The following is a 25,032-nucleotide window of genomic DNA, read 5'->3' as shown; positions in this document are numbered from 1 at the left end:
TCACTTGCATATGAAATGTGAAAGATCTGCATTACAACATGGTGACTCCACCATCATCAAAAACAACTACATGATAGAATGCATATGGTGGTGAGGTTTATTTCACTTCTACACACATATTTATCACCATTAATGTGTTAAATTATTCCATTTTTTTTTTCAACTGAAAATATATAAGAACATTAAGAGTAGGATAAACACAAAGATAGCTTCAGTTCTGATTAGGATTTAGGTCAGAAAAGTTTTAAGTGTTACACAATGAAACTTAAGGCAGTTTTCCAAAAGGGTAGTACACTGTTTCCTTAGCATCAATCTATGTAAAGTGTATAATCCATACAACTGAATGGGCATTACAGATACATCAGTGGTAATCAGTACAAATAAATATAAAAGTGGAAATACCAAATCACTGGAAATTGGTATTTAGTAATGAATAATCAGAGATGCCAGTTACTACTAGATGGAATAAGGAAATAAGTTTATCCCAGTGTTGACAAATCACAAAATACACATCAATGAAAATTTGGTTAATCCCTCCACCCTATGAATACTTCATATTAAATTTGAATTTATCCACAACCTGCAGCCTAATATTTTTCTCAGTTATTTAGAATATTTGCCATGCATTAGCACTGGTAGGGAATTTAAAAAAGTAACAGTCATAGACACCGAATAATAACCCAGAAGAAAGCAATGTTCCATAACTCCTGGAACCACTGACATGAACTGCCTGAACTACAAGCTAGAATAGAAACATCTGGGGAAAAAGCACTCAATGCAAAAAAGGAAAATATCTTTTTAGTGTAAAATATCAATAGTTAGTATCAGCATTCTGAAAAGTTGAAAAGCCAAGAGACAAACACAAGCAAAATTCTTCTTTGGAAGAAGTAGATCGTAAACTACAAAAAGAACCACAAAGAATTAGACCTGGTCACTTCTGAGGGCAGTGAGGGAAGAAATCAGGAAGACACCTGAACTGACAAATGCCCATTCATTCACTTGGGTAAGCATTCTGTGGGTGTTTATACTTTTTATGTAAAGTTAGCAGAAAACAAGTGCTACTGAACAAATAATCAGGCCCTTGCTTTTCAACAATTGGATTCACCATAGAGGAAAGCGTATATTTCCAAGAAGCTGGCATCTTGGGGAGAAAGAGATCTCTTCATCTAAAATGTGCTCTTTCCACCCAACAAGCCAGCAAGAGCTGTTTCTAAGAACATGGGTCGAGGGGCAGACACTGTGGTATATGGGGTAAAGGCACAGCCAGCAGTACCACTGTCACATATGGGCACCAGCTGCTCTGCTTCTGATCCAACTCACTGTGGATGCAGCTGGGAAATCAGTGGAAGATCACCCATGTGCTTGGGCCCCTGCCACCCCCTTAGGAGACCTGGGAGATGCTTCTGACTCCTGGATTTCATCTGGGCCAGCTCAGGTGATTGCAGCCATGTGGGGAATGAACTAGCTGATGGAAAATCTCTCTCCATCTCTTCCTCTCTCTCTCTGTACCTCTTCCTTTCAAATAAAATAAATAAATCTTTTCTTAAAAAATGGGTAGCTTCAGATGGAGGTTAGAAATCAAAGTGATTCTATTTAGTTGACAATTTGGCAGCTGTTCAGGCTTTGCTCTAGTAAGTGCTCATCTGGGGAAAGCCAAGGCATCAACCAGGTGAAGATGTTTTGCTGGGGCTGAGGCTCCTTTGTTAGCTGGGTCAAAGTCTGCTATTCTGGGCTGATGCTGTGGCACAGCAGGTTAAAGACCCGGCCTGTGGCACTGGCTCCTTTTCTGATCCAGCTCTCTGCTGTGGCCTGGGAAAGCAGTAAAGATGGCCCAAGTCCTTGGGCTCCTGAACCCATGTGGGAGACCCAGAAGAGGCCCCTGGATCCTGAGCAGCTCAGATCTGGCCATTGCGGTCATTTGGGGAGTGAACCAGTGGATGGAAGACCACATAGGATCCCTGATCATTATGAGATAATAATCACTTACATAATATTAAGTCAAATTATGTATAAATATATTAAGTATATTGAATATTTAATTAATAGATATAGACATTTAAAATATATTAAAATCTCAACTCTTAAAACAGTTTTCTAAACCCAAAGTCAGAGAATACATGAGATAATCTTGACAAAACACAAAATTTCTTTCCCTTCTGTAATAACCAAAAGGTAAAGAAAATTCTTTTGTGCTGTTTTTCTAATGGGAAGCTCCTCCAGATTACTTAGAAGTTAAACCCAATGGAAAGGTACCCAAACTTAGACACTGGAGGCTGTGAGTATTCAACATTATAAAAGAATGAAAAAATTTAGAAAAGATTACACCTGTTGCCGGTATTGTGGCTTAGCAAGTAAAGCCACCGCCTGCAGTACTGTGATCCCATATGGGTGTCAGTTCACGTCCTGGCTGCTCCACTTCTGATCCAGCTCTCTGCTATGGCCTGGGAAAGCAGCAGAAAGTGGCCCAATTCCTTAGGCCCCTGCATCCCTGTGGGAGACCCAAAAGAAGCTCCTGGGTGCAGCTCAGTGCAGCTTTGGCCATTGTGGTCATCTGGGGAGTGCACTATCACATGGAAGACCTCTCTCTCTCTCTCTCTGCCTCTCTGTAACTCTGCATTTCAAATAAATAAATACATCAAAATTAAAGAAAATAATACACATTAGAAACAAAAGCAGAAAAAAATCCCATAGAACAATTTAAATACATCTAGAAAAGTCAAGTGTAGGGGCCAGTGTTGTGGCAAGGTGTGTAAAAGCCACCGCCTGTGACACAGGCATTCCACATGCACACTGATTCTAGTCCTGACTAGTCCATTTCTGATACAGTTCCCTGCTAATGTGCTTAGAAAACCAATAAAAAATGGCCAAGTCCTTGGGCCCCTGACAGCGAGGTGGGAGACCCAAAAGTTCCTGATTCCTGGCCATTGTGGCTCAAGTGCAGCCATTGTGGTCATTTGGGGAGTGAAGCAGTAGACCAAAGATCTCTGTCTCTCCTTCTCTCTGTAAACTCTGCCTTTCAAATAAAAAGAAAGCTTAAAAAAAATTAGGTGTACGGGTTGGTGCTGTGGTGTAGCAGGTCAAGCCACTGCCCACACTGCCAGCGTCTCATATGGGCATTGGTTTGAGTCCTGGCTGCTCCACTTCCAATCCAGCTCTCTGCTATGGCCTGGGAAAGCATCAGAAGATGACCCAAGTCCTTGGGTTCCTGCACTCACTTGGGAGACCTGGAAGAAGCTCCTGGCTCCTGGCTTCACATCAGCACAGCTCTGGCTGTTGTGGCCATCTGGGGAGTGAACCAGCAGATGGAAGACTTGTCTCTCTCTCTGCCTCTCCTCTCTCTGTATAACTCTGACTCAAATAAATAAATAAAGCTTTTTAAAAAATTAGGTGTAAAGATCAAGTACGCTTATTATCCCTAGTCTCCTAAGATAAATATTTCTCTTTTTTAAGATTAATTTATTTCCAAGGTAGAGTTACAGAGAGAGAGAGAAAAGTCTTCCATTGGCTAGTTCATTAGCCAAATGGCCACTACAACCAGGACTGGGCCAGGCAGAAGCCACTGCCAGGAGTCTCATCCAGGTCTCCTGCATAGGTGCAGGGTCCCAAGGACTTGGGCCAGCCTCTCCTGTTTTCCCAGGTGCATTAGCTAGGAGATGAATCAGAAGTGGGCCATGAGGAATCAAACCAGTGTCCGTATGGGTTGCTGCCATCTTAACCCGCTGTGCCACAATGTCAGCTGTAAGGACAAGCATTTCTCATGATAGGCCATAACTAAACAATAAAGGAGGAGAAAATAGCTTGTAAGAGATGGCTAGTTGTTGGAAAGGAGTCAATCAAATGGAAACTGTAAGAAGCTGCACTTGAGAAGATGGTTGAAAATGTTATTAGAGGGGCCAGGCACTGGCGCGTAGTAGGCTAATCCTAGGAAAGCAGAGCAAGATGTGCTTGAGAATGGGGGACCCACAAGAAGCTCCTGGCGCCTCTTGGATTGGCTCAGCTCCAGCCATTGTGGCCATTTGGGGAGTGAACCCATGGATGGAAGACAGTTCACTCTGCCTCTCCCTTGCTCTCTTTCTCAAAATTTTAGGCACTGTGGTATAGAAGGTTAAGCCTCCTCCTCAGTGCCAGCATCTCATATGGACTTCGGCTCAGTTGAGTCCCAGCTGCTCTACTTCTGATCCAGCTCTCTGCTAATGCACCTGGGAAAAGCAGAGGAAGGTGGCCTAAGTACTTGAGTCCCTGCACCTGTGTGGGAGACTCAGCAGGCGCTCCTAGCTCCTGCTTATGGGCTCCTGCCTGACCCAACCTGCACCCATTGAGGCCATTTGGGTAGTGAGTCATTGGATGGAAGATCTCTTTCTTTTCCTCTTTCTCACTTTGTATCTCTGCCTTTCAGATAAATAAATCTTTTTTAGAAAGTCATTAGACTTTAAAGTCAAATATTAAAAACCTCTAGCAAATACTTATCATTAATATTTATATTTTCTAAAAAAAACTTGATTTAACATAGGGGACTAAATCTTAGTTTTATTTATTTGAAAGACAGAGTTACAGAAAAATAAAGACAATGAGAAAGAGATTGTCTATCTGGTTCACTCCCCAACTGTCTACAACAGCCAGAGCTGGGACAGAAGCCAGAAGCCAGGAAAGTCCAAGTGGTTCTCCTACATGTGTGGCAGGGGTTCCAGCACGTGGACCATCTTCTGCTATTCCAGGCACATTAGCAGGGTGCTGGGTTAGAAGTGGAGCAGCTCGGACTCAAAGAAGCACTCATATGGGATGCAGGTATGATAGACTGCATTTAACCTATGATGCTGTCCCCACTTTGAAAATTTTTAATGTCAAGGCCAATGTTGTGATGTATGGGTAAGGCCACCACCTGTGATGCTGGCATCCCATATGGGTACTGGTTCATACTGCAGCTGCTCTCCTCAGATCAAGCTCCCTGCTAATGGCCTGGGAAGAGCAGAGGAAAATGGCACAAGTGTTTAGGCCCCTGCTACTGATGTAGGAGACCTGAATGGAGCTCCAGGCTCCTGCCTTCAGTCTGGCCCAGTGCTTGCTTATTGTAGACATCTGGGATTGAACCAGTAGATGGAAGATGTTGGTCTCTGTCTCTCTCACTCAGCCTTTCAAATACATAAATAAATCTTTCAAAAATTCTAAACTTTGGGATGTTGACTTAGAATTATTTCTTATTGGGGTTGGTGCTGTGGCATAGTAGGTTAAGCCTCCACCCGCAGTGCTGGAGTGCTGGCATCCCATAAGGGCACTGGTTCAAGTCCTGATTGCTCCACTCCAATCCAGCTCCTTGCTAGTGACCTAGGAAAGTAGTGGAAGGTGGCCCAAAGTCCTTTAGCCCCTGCACCCATGTGGGAGAGTGGGAGGAGGCTCCTGGCTTCTGGCTTGAGATCAGCAAGTTCCAGCCCTCTGGGGATTGAACCAGTGGATGGAAGACTTCTCTCTCTCTCTCTCTCTGTTATTCTGCTTTGCAAACATTTAAGTAAATAAATCTTTAAAAATTATTTCTTATCCTTGGTAACTTACTGTTTAGTGGAAACTTGGCAGGTAATTTTGAATAGTTATATGTTAACAACTTATGAAAATATTTACCAAAAGGCCCAATGCCTTCTATATAATTTAAGAAGCCAAGAGTACATGTATTTAGAAAAATCTATCTTTTACATTTAGCAATTCAAAAAAAGTCATCCTACTGCAGAGTAGCCCTTGGTCTCTCTAGCTGCTACACTGCTTTATCTCTCTTCAGCCACTGTAAGTCAAAGATGCTCTTATCCCTGGCAGGAAAACCTGAGGTTTATTACCTCATGTCAAATTGGATAGGGTCCCAAAATCATTATTCCATCCCATGATCACCTTGAGGAGAGGATCTGGGTTGTGCAAGGCACAAGCATCATGAGCCATCAGGGGTGGGATTCCCTTTGTACCCAGACATCCTCCCCACCTTGCACAGCTTGTACTGGGCATTCTCTTCAGTGTGTATTCAGTTTGTATACCACCTCCAACTCATGTCTGCCACCACGTGGCTTCTGCTGTGATGTAGTAAACGGCAAGATGGCCCCGTGGTGTCAAAGATCGGCAGAAATGCTCACCTGTCAGCTCGATGCTGATGTTTGCTCCATCTCACACATATCCATGAGTCCAGCAAGGCTTGCAGCATCAGTTTGAACCTTGCTGTGGATTCTGACCCAGCACTGCATACATTATCTTCTCTACCTCCTCTCCAGTCAGTGTATACTTGAGTCTTTCTCAGGAAGATGATGAGAGGGAGACATTCCTTAGGTTGTAGGGACCTGATGATGCACAAGGTGCCACAGCAAAGACCACCAATTCATTTTTTTAGCAATTATACTTACATTGCTTGAGAAACTAAAATATTAGAAAAGTATGGTTATTCTGTTAAGTCATGATCTTGCCAAAGAACAACTTTAAATTGGACTTCATAGGAAGCAATGAATACTGCATCATTCTTCTCATCTATTGTTTGTGCTTACGTGAAAATTACGTTTTGATTTTAAATAACACAAATAAGCACAACAAACTTACACATACAACAGTACACACATATAATGCATAGCATACATTATGACACATAAAAATATAGAGATCTCTGCAATGGTTTTTACATCTTTTAATCAGGCCCTATGGCTTGCCATGTGGGTAGCCAACTGCACAGGGATGAATGTTGATAAGAGGAAAGAAAGAGCTTATTTCTAGAAGCTGGCATCTTGGGAAAAGAAATTTCTCTCTTTTTTTAAGATTTTATTTATTCATTTGAGAGACAGAGCCACAGAGAGTGGGAGAGCCAGAGAGAAAGGTCCTCCACCAGCTGGACCACCCCCAAAATGGCCACAATGGCTGAGGATGGGCTGATCCAAAGCCAGGAGCCAGGGCCTTCCCCATATCTCCCACATGGGTACTGGGTTCCAAGCCCCTCTGGGCATCTCCCACCACATTCCCAGGCCACAGAGCAGAGAGCCAGATCAGGAGAGGACCAACAGGGACATGAAATGGTGCCCACATGGGATGGCGGCACTACAGGCGAAGGTCCAGCTCTATATGCCACAGTACAGCCCCAAGAGAGAGCTCTTGATATAAAATGTTCTATCTCTGTTAAAGGGTTGGGTTAACTTTTTTAAGATTTATCTATTTATTTGAAAGTCAGAGTTACACAGAGAGAGAAGGAGAGGTAGAGAGAGAGAGAGGTCTTCCATCCAAAGGTTCAGTCCTCAATTGGCTGCGACGGCCAGAGCTGTGTCAATCCGAGGCAAGGAGCCAGAGATTATTCTGGGTCTCCCACTTGGGTGCAGGAGCCCAAGGACTTGGGCCATCTTCTACTGCTGTCCCAGGCCATAACTGCTAAAGGGTCTCTTTTCTTTCTTTCTTTCTTTTTTTTTAGATAGGCAGAGTGGACAGTGAGAGAGAGAGACAGAGAGAAAGGTCTTTCTTTTTTGCCATTGGTTCACCCTCTAATGGCCACTGTGGCCAGCGCACCACGCTGATCCGAAGGCAGGAGCCAGGTGCTTATCCTGGTCTTCCATGGGGTGCAGGGCCCAAGCACTTGGGCAATCCTCCACTATACTCCTGGGCCACAGCAGAGAGCTGGCCTGGAAGAGGGGCAACCAGGACAGAATCTGGCACCCCAACCGGGACTAGAACCTGGTGTGCTGGTGCCACAAGGTGGAGGATTAGCCTATTGAGCCGCGGTGCCGGCCTAAAGAGTTTCTTAAAGGACAAGGGTAGCTTCAGGGGTTTGTAAATAAAACAATGAGTCACCTTAATTGACAATATGTAAATGTCCAAGCTTTTTTCTGATGAGACCTCTTAACCAGGGAGCTCAGCAGCAGTTGGGTGAAGGCTTCTTTGTTAGCTGGGTCAAAAGTCCACCATTATACAAATGTTATTATTCACCAGAGTACTTCAGGCAATATACAATATCAGTAATTGGTTTTTGCAATATAAAATGTGAAAAGGAAAAGGGAAGGAGGATGGCTTTAGTACGGTTAAAATTCCTTTTTAAAAGTTCCAATCAACTGAATATAATTACTTCCTGCTGTTAGTAACCTCACTTAACCCTATTGTTCCTCAGTTGAAACCTGAAAAATTTACTTGAGCATTGAACTCACAAAGCAACTCTAGTCCCAGTAATGGTACTGGACACTAACATACATAATTATATCCTCATTTCAGATTCAGTAGGCACTCTGTTGGAAAAACATCTTTTATTGCTTTATTAACTCTTGTTCCTCACAGTCAATTTTATCAGAGGCATTTGTGGAAATTTACAATAGATTTTTTTTAATTTTTAAAATTTATTTGACAGATAGTTGGTGAAAGAGACAGAGAAATGTCTTCTTTCCATTGGTTCACCCCCCAAATGGCCACTATGGCCAGCACTGTGCCAATCTGAAGCCAGGAACCAGGTGCTTCTTGTCTCTCATGTGGGTGCAGGTCCCAACCACTTGGGCCATCCTCCACTGTCTTCCTGGGCCACAGCAGAGAGCTAGACTGGAAGAGGGGCAACCAGGACTAGAACTTGGCACCCATATGGGATTCCAGTGCTGCAGGTGGAGGATTAACCAAGTGAGCCATGGTGCTGGCCCCTATGATAGATTTTTTAAGAGATCAGGGAGCCCCAGGGTCTCTGCTCTACCATTGGGCTGAGGCAGAGCTGAAGCTCCTGCTTTTTCTAAATTGACAAGGACTCCTAACCTGTCTCCTTGGGCATCAACAGCCACAGACACAGTTGCTGGAAGGTTTAAGGGATTTAAATGCTTACTCCATCCCATTTACCAGAATTCTCACAAAACCTCTACTGTTAGAAACACATTGATGCTGTGGCGTATTGGGTAAAGCAGCCACCTGCATGCAGTGAGTGCCAGCATCCCATGTGGGTGCCTGTTGGGGCTGGTCCTGGGTGCTCCAATTGTTATCCAGGTCTCTGATGTGGCCCTGGGGGAGCAATGGAGGATGGCTCAGGCCCTTGGGCCCTTGCATTGGGTGTGTGGAGGGGAACCCAGAGAAATCTCCTGGCTCCTGGATTCAAATCAGCCCAACTCTGGCCATTGCAGGATCTGAGAAGTAAACCAGTAGATGAAAGACCTGATGGAACAAGGACAAGGACATAAGCCTCAGCCATTCTCCTGCATTGAACAAAAGAGATAAACATTGGAATGTATTCTTTGCTCTAGAAACACAATTGGAGGGCCTGTGCTGTGGCATAGCAGGTAAAGCCGCTGTCTGCAGTGCAGGAATCTCTTATGGGAGCCGGTTTGAGTCCTGGCTGCTCCATTTCTAATCCAGCTCTCTGCCATGCCTGGGAAAGCAGTGGAAGACAGCCCAAGTCCTTGGGGCCCTGCATCCACGTGGGAGACCCAGAAGAAGCTCCTGGCTCCTGGCTTCAGATCGATGTATCCCTCTCTGGCCATTGTGGCCATCTGGGGAGTGAACCAGAGGGTGGAAGCCTTCTCCCTCCCTCTCTGCCTCTCCTCCTCTCTCGGCTTAACTCTGACTTTCAAGTAAATAAATAAATCTTAAAAAAACAAAACAAAACAAAACAAAAAACACCTCAATTGGGTCTCACACTCTGTTGTCTTCATATTCCACCCCTTACACCACCTGAAAGACCATTTCCAGGAATTCCCCTCTGCTTGCTGCCCCCTACCTCACCCCATCCCCAGCCTTCCCTGGGGGTCAGGGCCTTCTGTCAGGTCATGGGTACGTGGACAGTGGCAGTTGGTTACCCATCTCTATGGATTTATTTTCTCTGAATAAATTCGGTCTGGCTATAATTTCATACACTACCTCCTCTCTATTCTGTGCCTCTTTTCCTAACAGGACATCCCCCCCTCCCACCTCTGCCTCTCTAACTCTGCTTTTCAAATAAAATAAACATTTAAAAATTCCACTTAACAAGCACCTTCTCTTAAATTTAACACATACGCAGGCCATGCAATATTACACTAGAACACCATTTTTTCTTAGTCATAGGATTGTAACTATAAGCTGCCCAATCAGCCACGATGCAACTCAAGGTGATTTTGGATGGAAATTAAATTGAACCACTCATATTTCACCAAAGGGGAAGAAATTCCCATACAAACAACCAAGTGAGTACTCTTCCAAAAAATATCCAAATTTCCTCACAGGGAGACTGAAGTAAAAATCTTAGAATCCATCTCCCACACACCAGAACCACAAAAATGACCTAAACCAGGTCCAAATGCCATGAACCCAAAGAGCAGAGACAGAAATTTCAGGTATGCCCCTGGTTCAACTTACCCAGTCTCAGAGCTGTTGACTCCGTACACAAAGGGGAGCCATTGACTCCCCGCAAGGTAGCTAATGTCACAGCAGGAAGAGAAAGGAAAGTCCCAGAGAGAAAGTGCTCTCAGAAGCTGCTGGGATGTCCCCAGAGTCCCGCCAAAATGTTAGCTCAAAAGCAGCTCTGGGGTGGAGATACAAGTGACCATTGCCCTCCTTACTAATGTGAAAGGGTTAAGCCACTTGAAAAATATATTCCAGGGGCCAGCGCTGTGGCTCAGTGGGTTAATGCCCTGGCCTGAAGTGCCAGCATCCCATATGGGCACCGGTTCTAGTCCTGGCTGCTCTTCTTCCCATCCAGCTCTGTGCTATGGCCTGGGAAAGCAGTAGAAGATGGCCCAAGTCCTTGGGCCCCTAACCTGCGTGGGAGACCTGGAAGAAGCTCCTGGCTCCTGGCTTCAGATCGGTGCTGCTCCAGCTATTATGGCCAATTGAGGAGTGAATCATCAGATGGAAGGCCTCTCCTCTCTGTGTAACTCTGATTTTTGAATAAATAAAATTTAAAAAAAAGAAAAATACCTCGCAGACTTCTGGGCTAGCTCACCGATGTTGTTTGCAGACAATAATCTGGCTCCTGATGCTCACAGCTTTAATTCGCCAGAGCTGAGTGCTGGCCAGAGGAAAGGCTGTATTTCCAGAAGGCAGCTGCAGTCTCCGGAAAGAAAGTCCTCCCAACCCAAAGAAGCCTTTTGCTACCAAACCACACAGCACAGAGCGTGTTTAAAGGGACAGGGTAATTGGAGCACCAGGCTTCAAATAAAACAAAGAGTCTATTCAATTGACAGTTATGCAGATTTTCAGGCTTTGTTCTGAGGAAGGTCTCACCTGCCAGTCAGGGGAGTCCAGGGTGTCAGGTGGGAGGTGCTTTCTGCCTCAGCTGGGGGAGGGTTCTCTGTCAGCTGGGGCAAAAGCCTGCCCTTCCAAATCATCTCCTTTTTTTCAGTAGGCTTCTGAAATTCTTCTGCAAATATTACTCACAGGATTAGGGGAAGGTAGGGTGCCTTCATTAGGACTACCATGCTGTTGGAGGAGGGTGATTGGGGGTTTATAAAGAGGTTCTAAGGCAGGGGGTGCTGGTGTTAGGACTAATGGGGAGTCCTTGTAAGAGTAGACAAGATGCTTGCTTCTCCCCAGAACCTGTCTATTAGCAAGACAAAAGTAGCAATGCTCCACCCTTCTGAGCTTCTAGTTTTATCATGAGAATAGAAAGAATTGGCCTATCCTACTAATTGGCTGGATTTTTGTTTTAACAAGAGCAAGCTAGGCAGGATTATTGATGGGTTTTGTCCCCAGCCTCTGACTGATTGTTAGCTGGTATTATTCTGCTCATCCAAATTGCAGTTAAAAGACTCCACTCCATTTTTCAGGTCTCCCTCTCTTGGAGACCCCCTAATGGCTGCTGTGGCAAGAGGTTTCTGACTTAAATAAATCTTGCTTTGCTCACTGCGTGTCCACATGGAAATTCCTTGTGAGACAAGCACCCCAGGCACCTACCTTCATCACCATTTTCCCCCGTTACTTTGGTGTGGTGAAGTCATGGAAGAGTTGACGGTCTCTGGTTTCAGGTGTCATGGCTTGTCGCTAGACTGCTGACTAGGCTTAAGTTCTGTGATTCCTCCTGATGGTCAGCACCTGTGTCCTTCAGCTCTGCCTCAGCCTAATGGTAGAACAGAGACCTGGGGCTCCCCTGCTCTCTTAAAAACCTACTGTACATTTCCACAGATGCCCCTGATGAAGTTGATTGTGAGGAGCAAAAATTAACAATGGGATTTCTTTCTTTCTTTCTTTCTTTTTTTTTTTTTGACAGGCAGAGTTAGTGAGAGTGAGAGACTGAGAGAAAAGTCTTCCTTTTTCCATTGGTTCACCCCCAAGTGGCCGCTCCGGCTAGCATGTTGTGGCCAGTGTGTTGTGCCAATCCTTAAGCCAGGAGCCAGATGCTTCCTCCTGGTCTCCCATGTGGGTGCAGGGCCCAAGCACTTGGACCATCCTCCACTGCACTCCCTGGCCACAGCAGAGAGCTGGACTGGAAGAGGAGCAACTGGGACAGAATCTGGTGCCCTGACTGGGAGTAGAACCCGGGGTGCTGGTGCCACAGGTGGAGGATTAGCCTAGTGAGCCATGGCACTGGTCAATAATGGGATTTCTTTTTTTCTTTCTTCTTCTTTTTTTTTTTGACAGGTAGAGTGCACAGTTGTAAGACCCCTTAAGCAGGCGTCCCACAAATTGACCGGACCCCAGAAACACGACCTCCGCTCCAACCGCTGTAATAACAAGAGGAAGTTTATTTCATTTGCAAATGGGCTGTCTCAATAGCACCCCCTAGTGTAGTGCAGAGAGAGCAGCCCCGAACATCAGTTTTCCAGGGTATTTAAAGCTTTAAACCACAACATTAGCATATTTAGTCGTGTTACAATTTCATTGGATATGTTAATGGTTACTGGGTAAGGGGCTAAGGAAGGGGGCAGTTCGGGCAGTTTCCCAAGCAAGCAGGGCGGGGGCGTGCAGTAAATACCCTGCATACTTTTGCTGTCTGCCGGGACCTACAGATAAGGGGCGGTTGGGTGCTTCCCATGCCTTTATCTGGCGCCTTATCTCGAACTGCAGCTGCCTGCCCTTGACTCATGGTTTCGGCCCAATTTCCAGGAACTGTTTTACTAGAGTTCCCTAAGATCCTAGTTTTTTAGCAGGTAAATTTTCAGAAGTCCTTCATTCCCCCCTTTTTGTTTTTGGCCAATTTTAATCTTAAAATTTTAGGGATCCCCCTTAACCCCTGTCTCTGTTATATCCTCTGTTGAAGGTCTGAAACAAAGGAAGGGAGCGGGTTGTTTGAGATGCAGATGCATATAGTTGTCTTCTCTTTAGGCCTGTCACACACACATAAGCTCATGACTGACTTCCTACCTAACATTTCCCCTCAAGAGGAATACCCAAAATTTTTGGGATTATGGATGGAGTTCTGTCTTCTGTAACTTCTTCACAGCTGGCATGTGGGCGTCGAGGGAGATTTGGGTATTTCCCCTTGCTATCTGTCTTATGGTATGTGACAGTAGCCTTAGAAAGGCTGTGCTGCTCGGTCCAGGGGGCTGCTCAGGTCGTCCAGTGGGATGGGCTGGAAGCCTTATCTGACGACAATTTGGAGTTTAACAGCTCTTAGTCTGCTAGAGACAAAACGAACAAGGGCATTAAAAACACACAGTCCGAAGAGAAGCAGCAAGATTACAGAAGTTATTGGGCCAAGGAGAGGAAATAGCCAAGATTTCCATGACCAGATGTTAGGCCAGAAATCCCAGCCCTGCTTGGCCTGGTCCTGGAGCTGTTTGGAATTGTCCAGGAAAAGTACAAATTTGGGTTTGTACCTGTCCAGTCTGATTGACTCAGAGACAACATTTTTCCTGGAGCATGGCACAGATACCCCCTGGAGCAGTAGTTAGTATGTTTAACACTTTTTCTTTTTATAACCTTTTGTGACTTTCACACACCCTCTTTAACTTACTTTAAACATTTCACCATTTCCATTCCAGTCTAGAGTAAACTAGCCATCAGGATAAAGTCATTCTTACAAACCATGTCCTTTCCTTATTTAAAAAGCTCTTTCCTTTTTAGCCCTTCTTACCAACAACACTCTTTCCTTTTAGGCCTCTTTTACCAAGTACACACTTTTATACTTGATGTTTTCCATAGAGCCTGGTTGGCTCTTCTTACCTCACCAGAAGACTAAGGTTTCCATGCAGAGTGAAGATGCCTTAAAAATCCCTTGTGTGATCTAGAGCTCTGGTTAAGGCAATCAGTTCTGCTAGCTGAGCAAAAGTTCCTGGGGGCAGAGCATGTTCCAATAACGTGCCATGCTGTAACTGTTGCATACCCTGAGAAGCAGGTCCTGTCTGACAAAGCTGCTTCCATCTATAAACCAAACTTTATTTGCATTAGTCAGGGGGCTGTCTTTTAGGTCCCTTCTGTTGGCACAGATCAAGTCTATAGCCTCAGTGGAGGGGACCACTTTCCCCTGGAACTGGCATGAATTTGCTGCATGGCCCATATCCTCTCTGGGGCTGGTTTTCTCTCCCCAGGGGAGAGGATAAGGGTTAAATATTTAACACTTTAATGGACTACCAATGCTTTGTTTTCCTCCAGATACCTAGTAGCTAGTTTTGCTAGGAAGTTAAGACTCTAGACTAGAGTCTCAGACTGGGAAAGGAGACAGACTACAAATTATTTACATTTAATCATCTACATTATGGATTATTGTGCACCCCCCTCAAGAGATAGTCCCTTTAAGTCCTCAGTGAGGACCTGTCCGAATAGGTGCAGGACTGAGTTAGCTGTTACTGAAAGTCCTGTTTTTAGGAACTGGCAGGGAGGACTTTCTCTAAGCTTAATACTATTGGATAGATGTTTAAGGCCTGGCTGGGTGCATGAGGCCCAGACCTATACAGGGGATGCTGGAAGAGAATTGTAAGAGATGCGAATCTCCTTTAAGGGAGGCACCCTGTTGACTTGCATTACCTGGCTAGACTAGGAGGAGAGCTTTAATAGGAGGCTGGTACAAATAGGCAACTTGCGTTTCACTGACCCTAGGCCATCCCCTCAATAGCAGTGGCTGGAGCTAGAATCTAGGCAGAGGCTGGGCAGAGCTAAAGGCTTTTTAGCTCGGGGCCACAAGGTCTGCGGTTCTGAACCAGGAGTCCTTCGACACCCAGGGCAGTTCCGTGTCCAGTGGCTGTGCTCTTGGCAGAGCTGACAGAAGGCAGTTTCTGTCTCGACAGCTGCTTGCCCAATGCCCTGGCTCCTTATATCAGCAACAGGTGCTGTTTGGGGTGCACTGGCCTTGCTGGGTCTCCTTGACGGCAGATCACCGTGCAGAAAGCCATAGATTAGCCTGTTGCCTATCCTTATATTGCTCCTGCTGCTAGCTTGCTCCTCGTTCTCCTGGTCTCTAATGAAATAGACCAAGGAGGCAGCCTCTATGTCAGTCAAGGGGGTGCTCAACCCAACCCTGATTTTTTTTTAATATCAGGGTGAGCTAAAAAACTATGGTCATGGGCAAATTCTGACACTTAGTATTTTCCTGCGAGTTAAGACCGTGCCCATGAGGAGAACTATGACCTTTTAGGTAAGATCAACTGTGGTGACCTGCTTGCATACTTTAAGGTCATCAGTACAACTTTTTATTCATCCCTCAATTTGGTCTAAAAGGGGAGTCCTGCCCACTTACCACGTACACTGAAAAATTAATTTAGCTGTCACATTATTTTATAGTTTAACCTCTTATTTTGGCTATGCTGTTTGGTCCTCCATACTGTGGCCAGGCATTATTACAGAAAAGGTCAACCATTCCTTACATAAGGTCAGGGGATCAAACCGTACATCACAGTGGAGAGTCCTGCAGAACTGTAGTAACTTCCCTTCTGGAAGAGAAAAGAGGAGAAGTGAGGCAGCTGAGTCGGGTCTCCAGACTGACTTCCTGGGCTTCCGGGCTTTCACCGTGTAGCCTGTGGACACTAGAGTTTTCTTGGACTCCTGGAATCTGGTTCTCTAGCACCTGCCGCATAACCATCTCCCATCGTCTCCAAGTCTCTTTTGGAACACTCTCTCCCTTTTGGCTAGACCTCCCATTTGATCCACATTTAAACTAGTAATGCCTGGTTGTTCAGCATTAGCTGGACGGAGACTTCGTCAGTCCCTCTTTAAAGGATCTGGCTTCTGAGCCAGAGACTGGAGCAGCTAGAAAGAAACACGTTTATAGCTGAAGTTTAGCATCATTTCACATTTTGGCACCACTTTTAATCTAAACAGCCGATTGGTTATTATCTCTGCAAGATGAGAGATATCTCTTTTGACATGTCCAGGGGCCCTCTGGGGATGTCAAAAGTCTGGATAATTTAGAACTCTGATTTTCAGAAAGTCTGTTAAAGGTGCCAAGAGAACTTAAGAGTACCTGGTCGAAATAAAATTTCTTAACATCCTGAAATGATAGCCATTCATTAGTCAGGGTGATTTTTACACTTTTAAACCAGATCTGATCATAATACTTAACAATACTTTTCATTAATCTGAACTTAACAGAGACAGTAGAGTACACAATAGATTACTTTGGCAGAACATGAATTCTATGTTTCTTGTTTGTCGAATAAACCAGAAATAAAAACCTTAAACATAAGGGTTCACATAATTTAGAACTATTTAACAGAGTCAAAAAGAGCTTACAGGACCTAACTCTAGAAATGGCAGAGCAACCGATTAAGCAGACACTGTTAAAATAGACATTACAGTTTTTGCAAAAACAGATTCCAAGATTTATGACTTAGACCATTTCCCAATATTTACTAACATTAGTGCACAATTTTTTTTAAAAACCTCATTGTTGTAACAGAAGATCAGACTTTAACTTTAGGTCAATGTAATTTTGGCATTAGCACTTAACTTAAACAATTTTAAAGTTGTAAACCTTTTAAAACTTTTCATGACTTGCTCACACCTTCTGAAACTTTATACCTGTAGTTACTTTTACATAGTCTTGAATTGTCATGTATGGACAATCTATGAGAATACATGCTAACAAACTCAAACAGTCTCTCTTATCGAATTTAAGATGTGAAAAGTACAATATATTATTTTATTTTTCTTTACATTTTGCTTAGTATTGATGCCTAGATGGCTTAAGACACCGAGTTATTACTGAATACCACACCATTATCTGAATTAAAAGTCAAAATTACATTTCCATGCTCTTAAGAAACATAAGAATAACTCCTCCTGGACAGCAAACATGGACACAACTTTTGAAAAGATCTTCATCATTAAGAGAAACATGTTTAAAGCATATCAAAGACATGTGTAAAACCGAGCAAGTGAGCTACCAAGCAAACCGAAGGGCTTTGGCATTAACTTAATTCTCTGAACCAATGTTAACAACATAAAGGCTTGTATACACAGAATTTACTCTTATTTTTATAAGACCACTCTAGCTGGAAAGCAAAAACATGAATACAGCATAGGTCTGACACCATTTACAACACTTTAATACATTTCACATAATCTGAATTGACTCAAGCAGCTGTTACTTTAACAAATTTTAGAGTCTCATCCTTTGAGAGTTCCAGGGATCCGACTGGAAGCCCAAAGTTGGAAGACTCGGTTTAGAATTTAAGCTGTCAGAGTCAAGCGGTTTAGCCAACAATTAGTACACTTCTGATCAGTTGGGTAATCACTCAAACACTGAAAACAGATAAACAACATAAACAACTTTGCGTTGCAGTTTTCCCAATTAAGACTCATAATGGCAATAGAAAAACGTGAAACCTTCAAGGCACTTATCTCATCAGATAAGTCAGGGACAGCAGCACAGAAAAGAACTAGACATCAGCATATGAACCATTGCTTAGGCTTCCATTAACTGCAAAGAGAAAAACCCATCAGGTTGGAAAGGGTTAATGGCTTAAGGTTCTGGCCCCCTTAGGTAAGGCCAGCAGTAGTATTGAATTGGAAATTCCTCCAGGAGAGGAAAAAAAAGCAGCCCTGGGGGGGGGGCGCTTTCCATAGGGATATCTGGCTATGCCTGCCTGGGTGCAGCAGGCCACGTGGACTGGAATAGAGTGCAGAGAAAGGCTGTGGTCCCCCATTTACAGGGAAAACTGCGCACACCGGGGCCTGGCAGGACTGGCCGTGGGGTTGGGTAGGTGCGCCATTTCACCAAGAGTGCTGGGAACCTCCTATAATTTAGCCAAAGCCAGATCAATTAGGACTACTGCAAACAGTCAATTAAAACAGATAGTTAACTTGAGCTCCTTTCCAGATTCAGTCCTCAGACAATCAAAGCCTAGCAACAGTAATAGCTCACAAAAACTTTAAGATTTACCAAAGCTACCAAAAGCCTTCCTAATCGCCCTCCCGTTCCTTACAATCCCTCTGGAGTTTCGGCCGTAGCTAAGCCGTGGCCGGGGGGACTCCGCGTTCTCGGAGAGCTGTGGGGTGCCGGACACTCAACGGTCACTTCCACAGATCCGGTCCCGCTTGAGGGAAGGAATACTGACCTCCGATGTCTTCTCAAAGTTGCAGGGTTCTTGTCTTCGCGCAAGAAAGAATTCAGGCGTGAGACAGAGAGCAGCGGGAGGCAAAACAGCAAGGTTTATTAGGAAGGGACATCTGTAAGGATGGATGGGCACCTCTCCAGACAGAGCCTGAGAGACTCGGGGGAGGAGGAAGGAGGGAGGCTCGAGCGGAGAGGCCACACCCGACCAGGCCAGGCTGGCGGCCCAGCAAAGACGCAGAGAGCTGAGTGCGCAGTCCAGCCAAGGCTCAAAGTTAGTCCCTGTCCCATGTTAATGACAAAAGGCAAGTAAACCGTAACACAGAACACAATCACAAGATAAACAGAGACACTGCGCGCGACAACAGAACAGAACAAAACTGAAACAAAAACTTCAGATGGGGTCGGCCGCTCTATCAGCCTTTCCCGGGGGAGGAGGGAGACAAAGTCCTTCCCTTCCCCCCAATACACCGTTGGGGGCGTCCCCCCACGGCTGAAGCCAGGGGTCCGGACACGTCTGTCCTGCCTACTACCAGCTTCCCACTCTTTCGGCGCTCTATCGCCCGGACGCTCTATCGCCCGTACAGACAAACAATAAAACACACAAAAATACACGGAACAGAAAAGACTTACCTCCAGTTGGGAGATGGAGGGTGGATCTGGGGTTCCAAATCCCGGACGAGCCCCCAAGAAATGTAAGACCCCTTAAGCAGGCGTCCCACAAATTGACCGGACCCCAGAAACACGACCTCCGCTCCAACCGCTGTAATAACAAGAGGAAGTTTATTTCATTTGCAAATGGGCTGTCTCAATAGCACCCCCTAGTGTAGTGCAGAGAGAGCAGCCCCAAACATCAGTTTTCCAGGGTATTTAAAGCTTTAAACCACAACATTAGCATATTTAGTCGTGTTACAATTTCATTGGATATGTTAATGGTTACTGGGTAAGGGGCTAAGGAAGGGGGCAGTTCGGGCAGTTTCCCAAGCAAGCAGGGCGGGGGCGTGCAGTAAATACCCTGCATACTTTTGCTGTCTGCCGGGACCTACAGATAAGGGGCGGTTGGGTGCTTCCCATGCCTTTATCTGGCGCCTTATCTCGAACTGCAGCTGCCTGCCCTTGACTCATGGTTTCGGCCCAATTTCCAGGAACTGTTTTACTAGAGTTCCCTAAGATCCTAGTTTTTTAGCAGGTAAATTTTCAGAAGTCCTTCACAGTGAGAGAGAGAGATAGGAGAAAGGTCTTCCTTTGCTGTTGGTTCATCCTCCAATGGCTGCCATGGCCGGTATGCACACACACACACTCCTCTCCTGGACAAAAGATTTCCCAGGTACAAAATTAGATAATATTATCAGACTCAGTAGCCTTCTTTGCACCAAGCAAACAGTGTTTTCTGGGTGTGTGTTTATTGGAGGGGAAGATTAGGACCTCCTACGAAGTTATTGGGATAAGGCAGGACTTTGTAGGATAAAATACTGAGCTGTTTCCCAAGGCATGCTTCTGTAGGCAGCCCATAAGCAAGTCATCGACAAGTCAAGGTCCATCTCGGCTTGTGGAATTCCTGGGATAAAAAAAGTCACATACTCCCCTGTTGAAGGGGAATGATGAAACAAGAACACTCTGCTAAAATTAACTGTGTTATGACTGTGTTGCAGAAAGCCTGATAAGTTGCTTATGTATGCTGTTATCCTCTGTGTTGCCTTGAGCTATAGCTGGTTATGCATAAATATTGCTGAGACACGGGAATAAATAAGCCTTGTCTTGGCTCCATTCTCTGCACCCTCATCCCTCTTTTCATTCCCATGCCCCCCTTCAGGTTCTGTTTGGTGAGGCTGGCCTGCTCATGCTTCTAAGACTACTGCATTCCTTCTGCAGAGCACATGTTTTATTTCCCATGGCTGCTTTCATGCACATAGGCTAACTTCTACCTTCCTATCTAAAAATATTATTGAAGAACATGAAAGCCTTGGATAGAATACCCTTAGAAACAAAAGCTGAAGGAATTGTCTGATTACATCGGAAAAATTAAACACATTAAGGAAATGTCACTGGAGAAGAAGCTAAGGGTCCTTGTATTCATGCAATAAAGAATTCAGGTGTGAGACAGAGAGCAGTGGAAAGCAAAGTAGCAAAGTTTATTAGGGTTGGGACGTACATAAGAATGGATGGGCACCTCTCCAGACAAAGCAGAGAGAGTGCGTAGTTCACATTTAGGCTGGGGTTTTTAAGGGGCTGAGTCTTGCCTTTCCACCTTTTTGCTGTCTCCTTCTCCAGAACAAAGGACTTTTTGGGTGTAAATACAAAAAATTCCTTTCGGAGTTTCCCACTGAAGTCAGACAGGGGAAGCCTGGCTAGCTTGGCCAAGGGGCTTCTCTCTAGGGTGCCCACCTTAGAGGAAGGATGCTTATCAGGCCAGGTAGAAGGGGCAGGGCCCCCTGGAAGGTTGTCAGGGTCTGAGGGCAGGACTTGGAAGTGCAGACACTGGACAGCACCTGAATGTTTTTGGGTGACTTTGAAATGCGAATGCTGGACTGCTGTAGATGTCCCTTTCCTTAGGCCCTTGTCACACACACAGGTTAATTTCTGACTTCTTACCTAACAAAAAGACAGAAGAATCAAGTTATCCTATTGAAGTAGGCATAACCTTAGGTTTCTAAATAAAACAGTTTTAATGTCAGGTCACAACAGTCAGAACCAAGGAGGAAGAAATAACTTACAGGAGATGCCTAGAAATTTGACAAAGAAAATCATCAATTAAGTAGAAGCTACTAAAAGGGAAATTGCATTAAAAATAGATTTCAAAATGAAACATTAAGACTTATATGTATATATAAAGTATATATATATGACTTATTACAGATATGTATACATATATACACATATATGTATATATACATATATGTATCTTATTAAGTTTATTGCTTTAGCATGTTGCCCAAATCCATAGTTCTGTCTTTGTACTTATATAACATGAGAAACTCATAGAAATAATTTCCTTCGGAGATGCCAACATGGCAGCGGTTGCGGTTGGCGGTTCCACCGCGGCGGCAGGACCAGGGGCGGTCTCCACGGGGGCGTTGGCAGCTGGGACCGCGAGGGCGGCTCACAGACACCTCAAGTACATATCCCTAGCTGTGCTGGTGGTCCAGAACGCCTCCCTCATCCTCAGCATCCGCTATGCCCGCACGCTGCCTGGGGACTGCTTCTTTGCCACCACCGCTGTGGTCATGGCCGAAGGGCTCAAGGGCCTCACCTGCCTGCTGCTGCTCTTCGCCCAGAAGAGGGGTAATGTGAAACACCTGGTTCTCTTCCTCCACGAGGCTGTCCTGGTGCAGTACGTGCACACGCTCAAGCTTGCAGTGCCCTCCCTCATCTACACTTTGCAGAACAACCTCCAGTACGTTGCCATCTCCAATCTCCCAGCGGCCACTTTCCAGGTGCTGTACCAGCTGAAGATCCTGACCACGGCACTGTTCTCAGTGCTCATGCTGAACCGCAGCCTCTCCTGGCTGCAGCAGGCCTCCCTGCTGCTCCTCTTCACTGGGGTCGCCATTGTCCAGGCACAGCAAACTGGTGGGGGCGGCCCACGGCCCCTGGATCAGAACCCCGGGGCAGGCCTCGCAGCTGTTGTGGCCTCCTGTCTCTCCTCGGCTTTGCAGGCGTCTACTTTGAGAAGATCCTCAAAGGCAGCTCAGGTTCCGTGTGGCTGCGCAACCTGCAGCTGGGCCTCTTTGGCACAGCCCTGGGCCTGGTGGGGCTCTGGTGGGCTGAGGGCACTGCTGTGGCACACCGCGGCTTCTTCTTTGGGTATACACCTGCTGTCTGGGGTGTGGTGCTCAACCAGGCCTTCGGTGGGCTCCTGGTGGCTGTCGTTGTCAAGTATGCTGACAACATCCTCAAGGGCTTTGCCACCTCCCTGTCCATTGTGCTGTCCACTGTTGCCTCCATTCGCCTCTTTGGCTTCCAACTGGACCCATTATTTGCCCTTGGCGCTGGGCTCCTCATCGGTGCCGTCTACCTCTACAGTCCTCCCCGAGGTGCAGCCAAAGCCATAGCTTCTGCCTCCTCCTCTGCCTCTGCGTCCAGGCCCTGCACTCAGCAGCAGCCTTGTGGCAGCCACCACCGCCGCAGCCGTCTTCCCACCGTGGAGACCTCGTCACGGAGCCCTTTCTACCAAAGTCAGTGCTGGTGAAGTGAGGGCTGGAAGCAGCGGGGGGAGAGAGGGAGGGGGGCTGGGGCAGAGGGTGATGGGCATCTGCAGGACCCAAGTCACCTCCAGGGCCTGGCTCCTCTCGGGTTGGAACACCTTGGTCTTTTCTCCCAGGTCGTTGTGGCTTCCAGAGGGGTTGTGGGACTAGGGCCAGGTATCTTGTGAACCCTTCCTGGTAGGCTGAGCCCCCTCCCCTTGGCGGAGGCGGGGCCATGTTTAGAGCTGCCTTCTCTGCCCCAGTCTGGCCTTTTTGAAGGACAGGGCTGGGAATGTTGTCATTCAAGGCCTTTTTTCTCTGTTACCCTCTGCTGGAGGTGTCCTGTGGCCCGTGCCTGGGAGACACCCTCCCAGCAGTCCCTCCACATTTGTAAGGACAAACTGGCCAGAACTTGTGCAGCTCTTTGGTGATGACTAATGCCTATCCTGTGGGGTTCAGTTTCCCATTGTTCGAGGCCTTCTCTCCCTCCCCCCCACCCCTGCTGGATCATATTAGCAGCTCTGGCTTTTGTATGGCCTTCCCTGACACTGAGCACCTTTTTCGAGTATCCAGGGCATGAGAAAGAGGTGAAAGCTGAGACTTTGACATCAGGTTGTCTGGGGGAGGTCACATAGCAGCAGGGCCACCTTTGTTTTTGTTTTGTTTTGTTTTTTAGCAGGTTTGGGATTTGTGGTGTAACGAGGTCATTAACGATCCAGGTAGTGGGGAAAAGTGGGGAGGGGCAGTCCTGGAAGTGACTCACTCACTGAATTAAAGACACTGGCAGCTGCTGGATGCAGGGTTATTTGCGGAAGTCACCCAGAGGGCAAATAAAGCTGCCAAGGCATACTCTGGGTACCCCATTGGCTGCAGGAGATACCCTCACTCTGTGGGGGAAGGGGTCTTAGAACCAGAAGACCCATGGAACCCGTCTCCTGCACTGCCCAAAGCTTATTAACCCCTTAACCATGTCCTGGGGGGTGGGGGTATGAGTGCGCGCAGGGGAGATGCCCGGGTTGGCTCTGCTATTTGTAAATATGGCCATTGAATGTTTATTTTTGATTAATTGTTTTGATTTTTTTTGTTTTCTAAGGAACTATAATGAAAAAAAATGTCAGGATACCCAATGCCAAATAAAGATGTTGTATTTATTTAAAAAAAAAAAGAAAGAATTTCCTTCTAAACTCAGCCAAAGAAACCTCCCACAAAATTATCTGCTATAAATCTGTAACATTCTTATATTCCCTTATATTCCTTAAGTTATTTGTTCTGCTTTGTTCCTCTCTCTCCTTGCCAAACACCAGTTTTATTTCACGTTAGGACAAAGATCACTTGCATTCTTTGCACAAGGTGTCCAGTGTGTAAGAAATCTTCCTAGTCAAATGAATCAGTTTACAGGTTTTTATTGGGATTCCCCTCCTGGGCAAGGTGCACCAGTTCCAACAGAGTGGGGGCCAGGGAAGTCGCACTTCAGAGGTTGGGAGGGCTCCTTTTATAAATACAAGCATGGGGGTTGAAGGTTGAGGTGCCTCTGATCCTCATTGGTTGACCTTTAGGTGCATGCGGGACCTTGGCAAGGACTTTTTGTTCCTGGAAGAGTGGGCCTTCTCTCTTGTGGATCCCAAAGCTACCACTTTGTTATTTGTAACACATCTTGGGTGCCAAGACACATTCTCATTCTCATTTTTCCCTTCCCTATCTATTGGCTCCTTAATATGCATTTTGAAATAATCCCAAAAAGCCTCTAAAATAAGAGCAAAGTATTTTAATAAAAGAACATGTAGAATTTCAAATTATTTTAAAGTAGTCTAAAATGGTTTGTCTTATATCAATGATTTATGTAAACCAAAAAGTCCTTTGTCTTTTACAATTTTTAAAAAGCAAACAGTACAGGGGCCGGTGCTGTGGCACAGCAGATTAAAGCCCTGGCCTGAAGCGTCAGCATCCCATATGAGCACCGGTTTGAGACCTGGCTGCTCCACTTCTAATCCAGCTCTCTGCCCCAGGGTCAGCTCATATCCAGCAACCACAATATGAGAGCCTCACTCCCTTAGGAAGAGCTGTGCCAAGAGGACTGGGTTGTGGATTTAGTGACCTGTTTCCTAACTGAGGGGAATTACATTATCCAGGAGGAAAAACAAGGGACAGGGGATCCCACAAATCATGGGTTCTCCCCCAAATTTCATGCATGAAATCTGGTTTCTCCCTGAGAACCTGTGCATCCTAAACACACAATTTGGAAAAATGCAGAACTCTAGGGCTGAGCCAGTCACAACATTCAGGAATGAAAAGATATCCAGTGTCCCATGCCAGATACCATCCTGCAAGCAGGAGGCAACTAACTCCACAAACTCCCCATATTCCAGATTCCAGGCATCCTTCTGATGGTTTTTGTAGTGAGAGAACTTCACAGATGACAAAGACTGAGCCTCGTGGAACCCCTATAAGCAGCAGACTGGAGAAGCTGTATTTAGCAGCACG

The 25,032-nt window shown here is 45.6% G+C and overlaps 1 pseudogene; it reads left to right on the top strand.

Annotated features, from left to right (window-relative positions):
• Positions 1–21,375: 21,375 nt before the first annotated feature.
• LOC133754817 (UDP-galactose translocator-like) lies at positions 21,376–22,561 on the top strand (annotated as a pseudogene).
• Positions 22,562–25,032: the final 2,471 nt, after the last annotated feature.

The sequence above is a fragment of the Lepus europaeus genome, unplaced genomic scaffold (assembly GCF_033115175.1).
Source record: "Lepus europaeus isolate LE1 unplaced genomic scaffold, mLepTim1.pri SCAFFOLD_29, whole genome shotgun sequence".
In the NCBI taxonomy this organism is placed as follows: Eukaryota; Metazoa; Chordata; class Mammalia; order Lagomorpha; family Leporidae; genus Lepus; species Lepus europaeus.
The sequence above is the reverse complement of the archived record's forward strand: the minus strand, read 5'-3'. Positions and strand labels throughout refer to the sequence as shown.